The sequence below is a fragment of the Dendrobates tinctorius genome, unplaced genomic scaffold (genome assembly GCF_039654945.1).
Source record: "Dendrobates tinctorius isolate UK_male_01 unplaced genomic scaffold, ASM3965494v1 ptg000155l, whole genome shotgun sequence".
In the NCBI taxonomy this organism is placed as follows: Eukaryota; Metazoa; Chordata; class Amphibia; order Anura; family Dendrobatidae; genus Dendrobates; species Dendrobates tinctorius.
In genome coordinates, this window is record NW_027361822.1 from 22,400,982 (window position 1) to 22,415,483 (window position 14,502).

The following is a 14,502-nucleotide window of genomic DNA, read 5'->3' on the forward strand; positions in this document are numbered from 1 at the left end:
AATTTCTACATTTCTGCTTTTTTCCATCAAGATGGGGTGCAGAGTGTACATTAATGAGGAAAAAATTAACTTTTTTGAATATACCAAATGGCTGCAATGAAACAGAGTGAAAAATTTAAAGGGGTCTGAATACTTTCCGTGCCCACTGTAAATCTATTATATAGACTATGTAAGCTACTTCAGCTAAATCTCAGCTGTAGTATCCCCCTCACTTTTTACATGCATACCTTATGACTACATACTCCTCTCCATCCCCATTGATAAATTTGTGAACTCTGGTAGCTCTAAATCTATTCAAACCAGAGCTCAGGTTGCCAAATCACCTCCTAAAATAATGGACTCTAATGCTGCCATGTCTGAGGAATCGCTGCAAGCCATTGTCGCTTCTATTACGATAAAACTCATGCCGGCGATTGACACCAGACTTCAGTCTTTCCAATCCTTGCTAAAAACAATCACATCCCAGTTGACTGAACACACCAGTAAAATCTCAGCAGCAGAGCAGCTGATTTCCGATTTGGAAGATGCTAAACATTCCTACGCTGCTCAAGTAATGGACAGAGACCATGTAATAGAGCAGCTCGAGGAAAAATTCGATGAATTGGAGAATCGGAGTCGTCGAAACAATTTCCGGATCATTGGCGTCCCTGAGTCAGTGGAAGACTTGCATTACTTTACTTCATCTTGGCTCCCTTGGGCACTCAATTTGCCTGACCTGCCTGGCTCCATGGTAGTGGAACAAGCCCACAGGACTGGACCTGAGCGGTCCGATCCAAAAACCTGCCAACGCTCTGTTATTTTTAAGTTGCTCAGCTACCAGGACAAAATGCAACTGCTCTTGGCATTTCAAGCTGCCTCCTCGTTGAAGTATGAGGTCACTCCCTTCTCATTTTTCAGGACCTCTGCGCTTTGGTTGCGACCAACGCTGTGCTTTTTCATCAGTTTGTAGACTGTTACATGACGCTGGCATACGTTTTGCCCTTCTATACCATGCACACCTTCAGCTGGTGCTTCATGTTTTTTGACAATCCTGATACAGCCTTGGAGGAAACAGAGCGTTCCTCCCGGGCATCCTCTCCAGTTGCTTGAGTTTGGTTTGTGGTCATATGTTCTATTACCTTTGGGTACTGGGATCTGGGTGGTGATGTGATCTTATTACACAATTATTACCTATAATTTTTTTTTTTTTAGTTTGCACAATATTTGTTCTTATCTTGTAAATTTCCTTTCTAAGGGTTGCTATTAGTCAGGATAATGTAACCTGATGTTCAGTATTTTGGTTTATATGTTGTTTTTCAGTTTGTTTGGGGGTGGGTTCCCCTTCCTTGGGCACACTCTGTACTCAGTCTTTTTGGTTAATTTGGGTATTAAGGTTTCTACGCTCGGATGGACATTTGTCCTTTTTTTTTTAAAATTTCTACTTTTTGACCTCCATGTGGGATAGGCTAACTTAGCTACCTTCGATGATAAAGGTTCTCATATTAATATAGACTCTCTCAAGCTTTTATCCTGGAATTTGCCGGTAAAGCGCAGAAAGGTATTAGACCATATTACCCCCTTATGCCCGCATATCATCTTTTTACAAAAAACAAAACAATGAAAAGCAGTCAATACATGAGAAGATAGTATTCTGCTACAAGATGGATCTGGATAAGTTGGAAATTTTGGCTGAAAGGTGGCAGATGCGGTTTAACAATGATAAATGTAAGGTTATTCACATGGGAAGAAGGAATTAATATCACCATTACACACTGAATGGGAAACTACTAGGAAAATCTGACATGGAGAAGGACTTGGGGATCTTAGTTAATGATAAACTTACCTGGGGCAGCCAATGCCAGGCAGCGGCTGCCAAGGCAAACAGGATCATTGGGTGCATTAAAAGAGGTCTGGATATACATGATGAAAGCATGATACTGCCTCTGTACAAATCCCTGGTTAGAATGCACATGGAGTACTGCGTGCAGTTTTTGGCATCGATGCTCAGGAAGGAAAGAAAGGAACTAGAGTGAGTACAAAGGAGGGCAACAAAGTTAATAAAGGATAGGGAACTACAATACCCAGAGAGATTAGCAAAATTAGGATTATTTAGTCTAGAAAAAAGACGACTGAGGGGCGATCTAATAACCATGTATAAGTATGTAAGGGGAAATACAAATGTCTCCGAGGATCTGTTTATACCAAGGAATGTGATGGTCACAAGGGGGCATTCTCTGCATCTGGAGGAGAGAAGGTTTTTCCACCAATATAAAAGAGGATTCGTTACTGTTATAGCAGTGAGAATCTGGAATTCCTTGCCTGAGGAGGTGGTGATGGCGAACTCAGTCTAGGGGTTCAAGAGAGGCCTGGATGTATTCCTGGAGCGTAACAGTATTGTATCTTACAGTTATTAGGTTCTTTAGAAAGACGTAGATCTGGGGATTTATTCTGATGGAATATAGGCTGAACTGGATGGACAAATGCCTTTTTTCGGCCTTGCTAAGTGTTACTAAGTTACAAGAAACTCACTGGCTTTGCAGAGGTCACCCAGCGCTCTGTAGTAGACATTATTTGGAGTGCTTGGAGGCTTCCTTTTCATGGAAGAAGCGTGGGGTGGCCATTTTGTTTCATAAGGACCTCAAATACTCTATTCAGGATGTAGTGAGAGATAAGGCAGGACGATATTTACTAGTCAGAGTCCATATTGAACAGCGGGAATATTGCCTCATTAATGTTTATGCGCCTTAGGGTGGTTTCACATTAGCGCTTTTTAAGCGCACGCACGGCCGGGGGTAGCTCCGCCCCCGAGCCGGCTCTCTGCCCGGCGTGCCCGCCCCTTGCTTGTAGCGCCGCCTCCTAGCGGACAGCGGCGCCTGCGATCGGCGCACCCTATCTTTAGCATAGGGTGCGCAGATCGTGCGCAGGCCGTGCGCTAGTTGCGCTTTGACCTGCGCTGCGCACTTTTGACGGTGCGCCGTGCGCGCCAAAATCCGAAAAGTTCGATTTTGGCGCGCACGGCGCACCGTCAAAAGTGCGCAGCGCAGGTCAAAGCGCAACTAGCGCACGGCCTGCGCACCCTATGCTAAAGATAGGGTGCGCCGATCGCAGGCGCAGCTGTCCGCTAGGAGGCGGCGCTACAAGCAAGGGGCGGGCACGCCGGGCAGAGAGCCGGCTCGGGGGCGGAGCTACCCCCGGCCGTGCGTGCGCTTAAAAAGCGCTAATGTGAAACCACCCTAACACTGCCAATCCTTCCTTTTTTGTTAGACTGTTGGAAGTTGTTCATGGCTGGCATCCCACTAATATATTAGTAGATGGAGATTTAAATACCCTTCATGATATCTTCCTTGATAGATCTACACCTCTGCCTTCATCTCTGCCTTCATCTCCTTCTTCAACTGGAGCGATTTCTACCCTACTAGGTAGGCTTGATCAAGTTGATGCTTGGAGATGCTGCCACCTTACGAAGAGAGAATACACTTTTTATTCTAGAGTACTTGACGTTCATACTCGTATTGATTATTGGTTAATCTCTGTCCCTCTTCTTTCCTTCTTAAAAACAGTTGATATCCTCCCATTGGTTATTTTGGACCACTCTCCGGTTTTACTTACTTTGGATCTTCCCACTAGTAGAACTGTATCTTTCGTTGCCATTTTCCCTCATATCTTTACACTCCGGATGACTTCAAATGCTATATGACTGGTTGGTGGGAGACTTTCATGGAGCATAATCTGGAACACCTAGATGATATAAACTTATTCTGGGCCACTCCTAAGACGGTGCTTAGGGGATATCTTATCTCCTTTTGGGTCCCAGAAAAAAAAGAAATTGTTGTCCTCCTTGAGGCCTCTTAGACCGGCTTATTCAATCATGTAGAGATTTTAAATGTCATAATACTCCCTCCTTCAGAGAGGCTTACCTTACAGCTAAACAAAACTTAAAACCGTATTGCATGTACGGGCACTCAATCAGTTAGCTCATCAACGCAAACGATATTTTCGGTGGGGTAATAAACAAGGCCGTCTTTTGGCATCCCTAACGAAGTCATTCAAAGCGGCTACTAGAGTGTCTAATATTGCATTACCCGATGGCTTTATTACCTGTGATCCGACTCAGATTTCTGCGTTTTTTAGAGATTTTTACGCAGACCTTTATGGCCCATCCCTAGACTCCCAGGAGGATGGATACAAATTTTTACATAAGGTTGATCCACCAAAATTTTCCACTTCCTAAAGGGAAGTTTTAAATCAGCTGTTTTCTCCTGGGGAGGTGAGATCAGTCAGGAAGTATTCAAAGTTGCATAAAGCACCTGGCCCGGATGAGTTTTCGGTTGAATTTTATAAAATGTTACAACCTTAACTCACTCCCCACTTTTCTTCTCTTTTTAGTCAAATTATTGATTTGAGTTCTATGCCTGACCGATTCAACAAAGCTTGTTTATCTTTGTTGCTAAAGCCAGGCAGGGACCCACTTTTCCCTGCTTCGTACTGTCCGATCTCCTTCCTAAACGTTGATTTTAAATTTCTTACCAAAATCATGGCTAATAGACTTCAGTTTATACTTCCTGATATTGTCACCTCATCTCAAACAAGTTTTGGCCATGGTCGGTCTATTACTTATAATATTAGGACGGCATTGGCTGCCATTATACATAGTTACCAGGCTAAAGCCAAGCAGCATATCTGGTCAGCCTTGATGCTGATAAAGCCTTCGATCGAGTGTCTTGGTCTAACCTCATTCGAACCCTTAAGTATAGATTGTTTGACTTCACCTTTTTCAACTTTGTAAGGACAATTTACACCAACCCCCAATCTTCGATTTGGGTTAATGGTATTCAGTCAACCTCTTTTTCCATCTTCGGGGATACGAGGCAGGGATGTCCCATCACATCTGTTATTTAATATTGCCCTGGACCCTTTGTTGAGATACCTGGAGATGATCCCTTCCTTTGGGGGTATTGGGATCGGTCACCATATGCTTAAAACATTGGCCTTTTCTGATGATATTTTACTCATAATAGCAACCCTAAGGAATCCATTTCTTCTATAGGATGCCTTTAACGAGTTTGGAGCAGTTTCGGGATTTCTCATAAATTACGACAAATCTCATGCTTTCGCTATCTTCAAAGCTGCTCAGAAATTGTGGCCGTTCCCTTTCCCCTTTCAGTGCAGGAGAGACTTCCTGTGTTATCTTGCGGTCTACCTACTGTGGTGCAGCAAAGGGTATAGTGCTGGATGGAAGATATATTTCTCCCAGGAGGATAAAATTTGGCTGGGATTTTCCCTAAGGTTGAGGACCTTCAGTGATGTTACGATCACGTGATCAGTCCATGTGATGCGTAGCTCACCTGTGGGTGTGGTTATGGGCTATGTAATGGCGTTTATTGTTTGGCACATGGTCTGTGTGTGCAATGTGTGAGGAGCTAGGCTGGAGTTAGTCTGAACTTGTTGTATTGGACTACACCTGCTGCAAAGGTTTTGCGACTAGACTCATAGCAACCCTGGGAATGGCACCTGTCTGATGCCACTGACCAGGCAGCCTCTTAGTTAAGCTCATCCCTTGCAAGGGTGAGTCTGAGACCAGTGGTTCTCCAAGTTGGAGTATGTTTGTTTGTTTTTTTTTTCCTTACTTTCTGCTACTTACTGTTTAAAGTGTCATTAAACCACTGAAGTTTGGGCTCCAAGCCTGTGTGTTGCCTCATTACCGCGGCCCCGCCACTAGCTACCGGAGCAAATCCCTACACTACCCTCAAATCTCCATGACATTTATAAACTGAGTGTTCGACTTCTCATTTCTGTGATTGTACAGGAAATGCAATCCTGGAAATCTCTTAAACTATCCTTTGCGGGCAAGGCCCATCTGATTAAAATGATCACTTTCCCTAAAATACTTTTTCCCTTGCAGATGCTGCCGGTTCTATTATTTAAAGCTGATGGCAGGCTTTTAACAAAAGTCTTCCATCAATTTATTTGTGGCTCAAATTGGGGCTCTAGCATTAGTATTTTTAAGCTGCAACAAACTAAATCTTTAGGTGGCTTTAATTTCCCTAATATACGTCTATACAGTATATCGACTGTCTTCTGCCTTTGGTGTTTCTTCTCTTTCGAGGCAATTTCTCCTTTCTACAGGGCAGGCCACCCTCCCATCTATTGTGTGCTTGGGAATAACGAATGTAGACTGGTTTGCGGCATGTTGACGGACAATCAATGTCCCCTTACTTGTCACACTGTCTTTAAATACCCAATCCTGGTGGGAGATAACTTTACTATTACTCAAATTAGACATTATGTAGGCTCAGTACTGCGGACCCTCTAAACTTAATTTCCATTAAATCTCACACGGGGAATTATTCATTGTTTTTTATATACAAGTCACTGAAACCTTCCATACAGTGGTCAGACTCTTCACCGGACCTGGGAGATGGGTAGCTCAACAGACTGTCAGGTAAAAGACCTCTTCAAAGCCACATTACGTATTACCTCTGTTACCGTATGATAGTTACATAACCATGACTCTCATGATATTCCATAGAGCATATACTGTATCTCTCCAGAGGTTAAATCTAAAATGTTACCCTCAGGTGATTTTCCATGCCCTAAATACTTACATTCTCCAGCTGATATTTTTCATTGTCTCTGGGACTGTTAAAAAATATGGGCGAATTGGGATACACTCTTGCTACATCTCACTAATACCTTTGGTGTATCTATTTCTCTTTCTCCGGAGTTTGCCATATTCAACATTCTCCCACAAGATCAGTTGGTGAGGTGGCTTTCTGTTCAGCAGCGCCACATTTTATTCATCTGGGCTGCAGATACCCGCAAAAGTATTCTTAATCTATGGTGTAGTGCCGCGGTAGCATGCTGTGCAATGATGAGGCAGTAACCCACAAAGTTCAAACACAAAAGGCCTTTAATGTGTTTCTTCACAGCATTAAAAGTCCAAATTTACACAAGTGCATATAATCTCAGTGCATAGTAGTAGTGTCCATTTCACCTCACTACATACTACATGACATCCTTCTGTTTACAGTCACTAAACACTCTGGACTTCCCTTTGACCAGTAGCCTTGGGCGACTGCACCGCCAGGTCAATGTCTCTTACAGCCGTACACAGTCCTTGATATCCTCCGGATTACAACCGGGTACCATATCCACCTGTTTGCAGCCGTTAAACACGCTAGTCCTCCTTTGGGCACAGGACAGTTTACCTCCGGTTCACTTCCTGGTACAAGACAGTCCACCTCCGAGACCAGTCACCATAGACTGCAGCACCACTGTGTACACTGTGGTGCCAGGCCTATTGGCCCTGCTTTGTCCTGTGTTTGTTCACACAGACAAAGCTCTGCAGAGCACTCTCACCTACACCAAACTGAACCTGGCCCTTACACACCCAAACCTTTTCCTGCAGGGCTTTTAACAAACCTGTGACCTTCAGCCACATAAAAATCCCGGGCCTAGAATGAAACGAACTGCACGACTACCATCCTGCAGTCTGTTTCAAAACACAACATCTCAGAGCAGGTTTCCCTACATCTGCCTTGGACACTAGCTATTCCAAGACTACACTAATTTTTATTATTTCTAGGACTCTGCATTGCAGTCACCGCTATGTCTGTGACTGCCATGCACTCCTGTGGCCTACAGATGCCTCCATGCATATCCTGGGAGAACATGCAGTGACCCCTAATTGTGACATCGGTCACCATTGCAATCACAGCTACACCTGCGACTGCAATGCCCCCTCTTGACCTCAACACGCCTCCGTGTGCTTCCTGGGGAGAACAAACAATGATCCCTACCTGTGACACCGGTCACTGCCTCACAATGGGCACAGGATAATACTCCCTTTTTGGCTACCTTTGTAGTAATCAAGCTCAATCTCTTCAAGATAGATTGGATAGAGTCCATATCGGAAAAAGAAAAATACACTGAATGGTTTTTTCTTACATGGTCTTCTTTTATTAATGCCCAGATATTATCTATACGCAAGGCGATTCATGGCTGCTTCCAATTTACAGACTGGTACATGAAAGAGCAAATTGACGGCAGAATTCCTGTTGTCCTCGATTGATATTGTGCTATGAAGGTATGGATGTGTGCCCGGGGAGAGTTGGCTAAAGTTATAATACACTGTCTAATGTTGAAAGTACTGTGAAACTCTATTTGTCAGATCTTCTCTAATGCTTCTGAACAATTTATGTACCCTTTGTCTATTGTTTAATAAAGACGGTTTTATAAAAAAAAAAGAATCTAGACGTGTTTCATGTCTATGAACTCGTAATGACCTGGAGAATCATAATGGCAGGTAAGTTTTAGCATTTGGTGAACATGGTTAAAAAAAAATCCAAACACAGTTGTGGAGTTGGATTTTATTTTGCAATTTCACCCCACTTGAAATTTTTTTCCTGTTTTTGAGTACACTATATGGTAAAACCATATGGTGTCGTTCAAAAGTAAAACTTGTCCCACAAAAAACAAGCCCTCTCATGGCCATATTGACAAAAATAAAAAAGTTATGGCTCTGGGAAAAGGGGAGTGAAAAACAGAAACGCAAAAACAAAAAAGGGCTCCATCATGAAGGGGTTAATGTTGATGATATTATGGCTTACAGCCAATGAAAACCCAAAAGTCATTATCTCAGTAAATTAGAATACTTTATAACACCAGCTTGAAAAATGATTTTAAAATCTGAAATGTTGGCCTACTGAAATGTATGTTCAGTAAATGCCCTCAATACTTGGTCAGGGCTCCTGTTGCATCAATTACTGCATCAATGCGATGTGGCATGGAGGCGATCAGCCTGTGGCACTGCAGAGGTCTTATGGAAGCCCAGGTTGCTTTGATAGCAGCCTCCAGCTCATCTGCATTGTTGGGTCTGGTGTTTCATCTTCCTCTTGACAATACCCCACAGATTCTCTATTGAGTTAAGGTCAGGCGAGTTTGCTGGCCAATCAAGCACAGTGATACTTTTGTTTTTAAACCAGGTATTGGTACTTTTGGCAGTGTGGACAGGGGCCACGTCCTGCTGGAGAATTAAATTTCCATCTCCAAAAAGCTTGTCGGCAGAGGGAATCATGAAGTGCTCTAAAATTTCCTGGTAGATGGCTGCGCTGACTTTGGTCTTGATAAATCACAGTGGACATACACCAGTAGATGACATGGCTCCCCAAACAATCACTAATTGTGGACACTTCACACTAGACCTCAAGCAGCTTGGATTATGTGCCCTTCCTCCAGGCTCCGGGACCTTGATTTCCAAATGAAATGAAATGCAAGTCCACTCCATGTGAATCTCCCCAAAATTTTTGAATGTTATTTTCTTAACAATCCTTTCAAGGCTGCGGTTATCCCGGTTGCTTGTGCACCTTTTTCTACCACACTTTTTCCTTCCACTCAACTTTCCATTAATATGCTTGGATACAGCACTCTGTGAACAGTCAGCTTATTTAGCAATGACCTTTTGTGGCTTACCCTCCTTGTGAGTGTGTCAATGACTGCCTTCTGGACATCTGTCAAATCAGCAGTCTTCCCCATGATTGTGGAGCTTGCTGAAATAGATGAAGGGACCGTTTTAAATGCCTACGAAGCCTTTGCAGGTGTTTTTTGTTAATTATTCTAATTTACTGAGATAATAACTTTTGGATTTTCATTGGCTGTAAGACATCAACATTAACAGAAATAAACACGTGAAATAGATCACTCTAATGATTCTATATAATGAGTTTCACTTTTTATATTGAAGAACTGAAATAAATTAACTTTTTAATGATATTCTAATTTAGTGAGAAGCACCTGTAGTTTATTGGGTTGAACTTGGTTTTCTTTGTAATATTATACCGCTCATCCGATTGTTGCATTCACTGGCAAGATATATTGGGCAGCGGCCTTTTATTTCTTCCCTTCTGAGTTCACCTTCACTGGTCCTTTTCTCATAGTAGGCGGCGCATGCTCAGATTAAGAAAGATCAATAAATTGGAGATGCATGCGGCGCCATTTTGTTGGTAAAATACTGTTTTTTGGAGACCACAGCAATTACTACGCTGACGCGATAATTAAGATAGGAGACCCGTCACTGATGGAAAATAGGAGGATGATTAAGGGACTAGAGCACCAAGAAAAGACCCAGCTCACAGGCAACCTCAGTGTACAAAGATATGATTAGAGGAAAACTTCAAACACTGATTAAACAAAAACCACAAAATCGATTTCTTCACCACAGGTATCAGTGTAATCAGTATTATACCACCAATATGACCATGTCTGTACTTTACTTTGCAAACCAGATGACAGGTTCTCTTTCAGATGTAACTTGTTGGACGCTGAATTTTTTTTGTTCAACCAATATTTAACATGTATTAAAAATTAACACCATTGGTGCAATTCATCAAAGCCATTACTTCAGAATAATAGCATAAATCGCTTTGAAAAATCGCAACATTTTTACACATCGTGGAGTTTTGGTGGGTTTCTAAAAGACCAAAATGTGCAGAGCTGGAGTAGAATAGGGGCTCACTGGCAGGATTCTAAGGCAACTTATGTTTCAGTCCATACAAGAAGAGTAAATACAACATCTACTCATTATATCTCCTTATGTTTCCCCTTATTATCTTGAGTATTTTTTTATTATTACACTAGAATCTTTATATTATTACATCAGCTCCTCTTCTAATTCAGATTTCTACAATATCGGATCCTCTCAGTGGAGATCTATGTTAGAGAATTTTCCTGATTGACCTCACAAGGATGAACGCTGACAAAAACAAGATGGTGGAGAAGATATTGCACCTCACCCTAGAGATCCTCTTCTGGCTTACTGGAGAGGTGAGAGATTCTGATGACATCACATTACATCATTCTTATCTATGGGAATAACAGATGGACAGAACTGGAGAGGTGAGGACTCTGGAAATGTCTGTAGTGAGATTTATTAATGTCTCTCTCCATAACCAGGATTACACAGTAGTGAAGAAGACCTCTAGTGAGCGCTGTCAGGCCCCTGTGTCTGAGGGATGGGGAATACCCCTGAGCCCAATTACAGGGACTACACCTCACCACCTGATATATGAGGACATCAATAACCAGAAGATCCTAGAACTCACCTACAAGATAATTGGGCTGCTGAAAGGAGAGGTGACACTGCTGGGAATGCTGGGACATTATACAGTAACACTGTGATGGGATCGGGGGATGACGGTATCATTATATGTGTCAGGTTCCTATAAGGTGTCAGGATGTTGCCGTTTATTTCTCCATGGAGGAGTGGGAGTATTTAGAAGGACACAAAGATCTGTACAAGGACGTCATGGAGGTTCCCCAGCCCCTCACATCACCAGGTAATAGACAAGACTAAATACATACAGCCTCTAATTATTTGTATGTAAAGAATGAATTCAGTCCCTGTATGTGTTTCCTTCAGATCTTTCCAGTAAGAGGACAACACCAGAGAGATGTCCCCGTCCTCTTCTTCCACAGGACTGTAAAGAAGAAAATCCCAATGTTCCTCAGGATCATCAGGTAGATGGAGAGAAGGTGTCATGAGATCTCCCCTATGATGTGTAGATGGCTGTGAAGGTCTTGTGCTCAGTCTTGTTTTATCCACCAGTATTATATGTTTTATACTTGTGTAATGAGAACGGTGGAGATGGCAGGATTAGAGCTGATCATAGATGTGACTTCTCCATCTGTCTGTGACTTTTACAATATTAGTTTCAGGGTGAAGATCTGACCCATATTAATACTACAGAGACATATGTGAGGGGTGATGAGCGGTGTAAAAAGGAGATTCCTACAGATAACTACCAAGGTGAGTAGTAACCACTAAATATAGAGAAATTGCAGATTATTCTCAGTCCCTGTATGTGGCTGCTTTATCGTAAGTGTAGCTCGTCCATATCACAATAGAGCAGTCATCATTCTCTTGCTATACCAAACTGTCGCCATTACTTTGGGCATTTGAAGTCCTTCTATTGGAGTGAGACCTGTGTCGGCCAGAGCTTACAGCATGGAGAATGCACCCTGTTACCTGGAATTAGAAGATGCTGACCCTTACCTTCCCAGATCTCTAAACTTCAAAACCAAATGACAGCGTATGTAGATTGTGCTGATAACATAGAGCGTCAGATGAAGAAAAATATAATCCGTATGGTGGGCCTTGCTCTTATGAGACACCAGACCAAGTCCTTTTTATTTATATGCTCAAATATAAACAATAGACACAAACACAAGAAATATAATACAATTGTCATGTTTTTCTCCTTTCTTTTTTTATTTAAACGCTTCCCTGTCACCGACCCGCCCTCATTCAGAGAAGAGAAAATCCTTCAATCAATAATTTTTGTCCATATTTCCTAAACTCTTTGCTTCTACTTATCCCAGCAATTAATTTATTGTGACGTGTAACTTGGCCCAAGTTGTTGTTAAAATATAATATTTTTAGAAGCTATCCAGTCCTCAAAAATCATTCCCGTCAGATAACAACCGTGAAGTAATTAGATCCTTAGTAGGACAATCCATCTTGACTCCTATAAAAAAATGAAATGACAAAACAATATTTGGCCTCTCAGCAACAAATGTGATAACTGGTTCCCAAAATTCCCTTATTTCCCTGCAGTCCCAATACATATAAGATAGATCCGCCGCCTCTGAGTCCCACCTGGGACATTTAGAATATTTAATATATCTGATCTTCGGCATAAAAGCTGAGGACATTCTCTCATGTGAAGTAGAGAAGAATATTAGCAGAATTTACAATTAGTATTATCCCACAGGGGCACATGGAGGCAGGGCAGCCTACATTTTTAAATCCTCATGAAATTTAGTTAGCAAAACAAAAAAAGAACAGTAACTAAAGGCAATCTGTCACCAGTTTTCCCCATATAAAGTACGGCCACCACCATTAGGGCCTCTGACAGCATACTAAAAAGATGTAAAAAAAAAAAAAAAAGTCCCAAATCCACTCTGCAGATCCCAAGAAAAGACCTTGTAACTATATTCACAGTTGGCTTTGTCCCATCCAATGGGTGTCACTGGCCTTAATCCAGCGCCTCCTCTCTTGATTTGGCGCCACCTCTCTTCTTATGATCACTCTCCTCTTTCCTCGCTTCATGTGGGTCACACATCCTATGTCTCCCACAAAATGTCTCCATCTGTGCTGTTGCGCTTTTCTCTGTGCTGCAGAGCACAGAGCTAATTACTGTAATGCGCAGGGAAAGGACAAAGATGACCGATGACCCAGCAGTAAAGCTGAGGCATGCACCTTACAGTGCTTTACTCTGCCCACGGCTGGGCTGAGAGGAGTGAGATAGCGCAGGAGCAACATGGGGACACTGTGGATGACATAGGACATGTCATCCACGTGAAGCAGGGAAGGAGGAGGGCGCTCTTAAGGAGATAAGGTACCGGATCAAGACCAGAGACACCACAGAGAAGTTAAAAGGCCCCTCCCACTTCCACCCTCTAGTGTTGCTCTCTGACTTCCTTTTCCCCTGTCAATTGGTCCGAGGCTGACACCTCTCTGTGCAGAGGTCCCCCAGCCATCAGCCAGCCTGTGCTTCATCTGCAATAATGCAGCATTCCTGGTTGTGACACTGCTTCCCTTCAAGGAGGGCTCTCGGCATTACCAGCTGAAAGACCTGAGACGTGCCTAGGTTATGTTTCATGGTTTTCTGCTTCTTGTAATAGCCTCCGATCTTCAGCTGTTTTCTTTGTTTTGCTGCTCAGGGCCTCCTGATTAAACTTCTTTTTCACAATACAGTGTCCTACTTTTAGAATCTATTAGTGTCCTCCAAAAAAAAAACCCCTAAGGCTAGTTTCACACTAGCGTTTATTTCCTGCAGCGCACAGCGCCGCTAAGCCCCGCCCCCTCCCGGCTCCCTGCCCGCCCCATCTGGTCATCACCGCCTACTAGCGCACATGAGCGCTTGCAATCTGCGCACCCTATCTTTAGCATAGGGTGCACACATCGTGCGCTGGCCGTGCGCTAGCATGATTTTGCCGTGCGCTGCGCACTTTTGAAGGTGCGCCGTGCGGGCCGAAATGCAACATGCTGCGTTCGGTGCACACGGGCGCACCTTCAAAAGTGTGCAGCGCATGCCAAAATCCTATTAGCACACGGCCAGCGCACGATCTGCGCACCCTATGCTAAAGATACGGTGCGCAGATCGCAAGCGTCCATGTGCGCTAGTAGGCGGGGCGGGCAGGGAGCCGGGAGGGGGAGGGGCTTAGCGGCGGCCGTGCGCAGGCCGTCGCTGCGCTATAAAGCGCAAATGTGAAACCGGCCTAACTGATTAATATCAGTGGATAGACTGCACAAAAGCACGATGGATAGTTTATATATTATTAGTTATCATTAAAAGTTATATTTTATTAGTTTTCCACAACAGTCACTTGGTAAATTTGGTGGGATATTAACCCCTTTTCCTCCAAGGGTGGTTTGCAGCTTAATGACGAGGCCAATTTTTACAATTCTCATTTTTACAACAAAATTTACAAAACCATTTTTTTAGGGACCACCTCACATTTGAA

General features: G+C 43.0%; 1 pseudogene; it reads left to right on the forward strand.

Moving 5' to 3' along the window:
- Positions 1-14,502, forward strand: part of LOC141051121 (uncharacterized) — a 108,150-nt pseudogene that overhangs the window by 87,478 nt on the left and 6,170 nt on the right.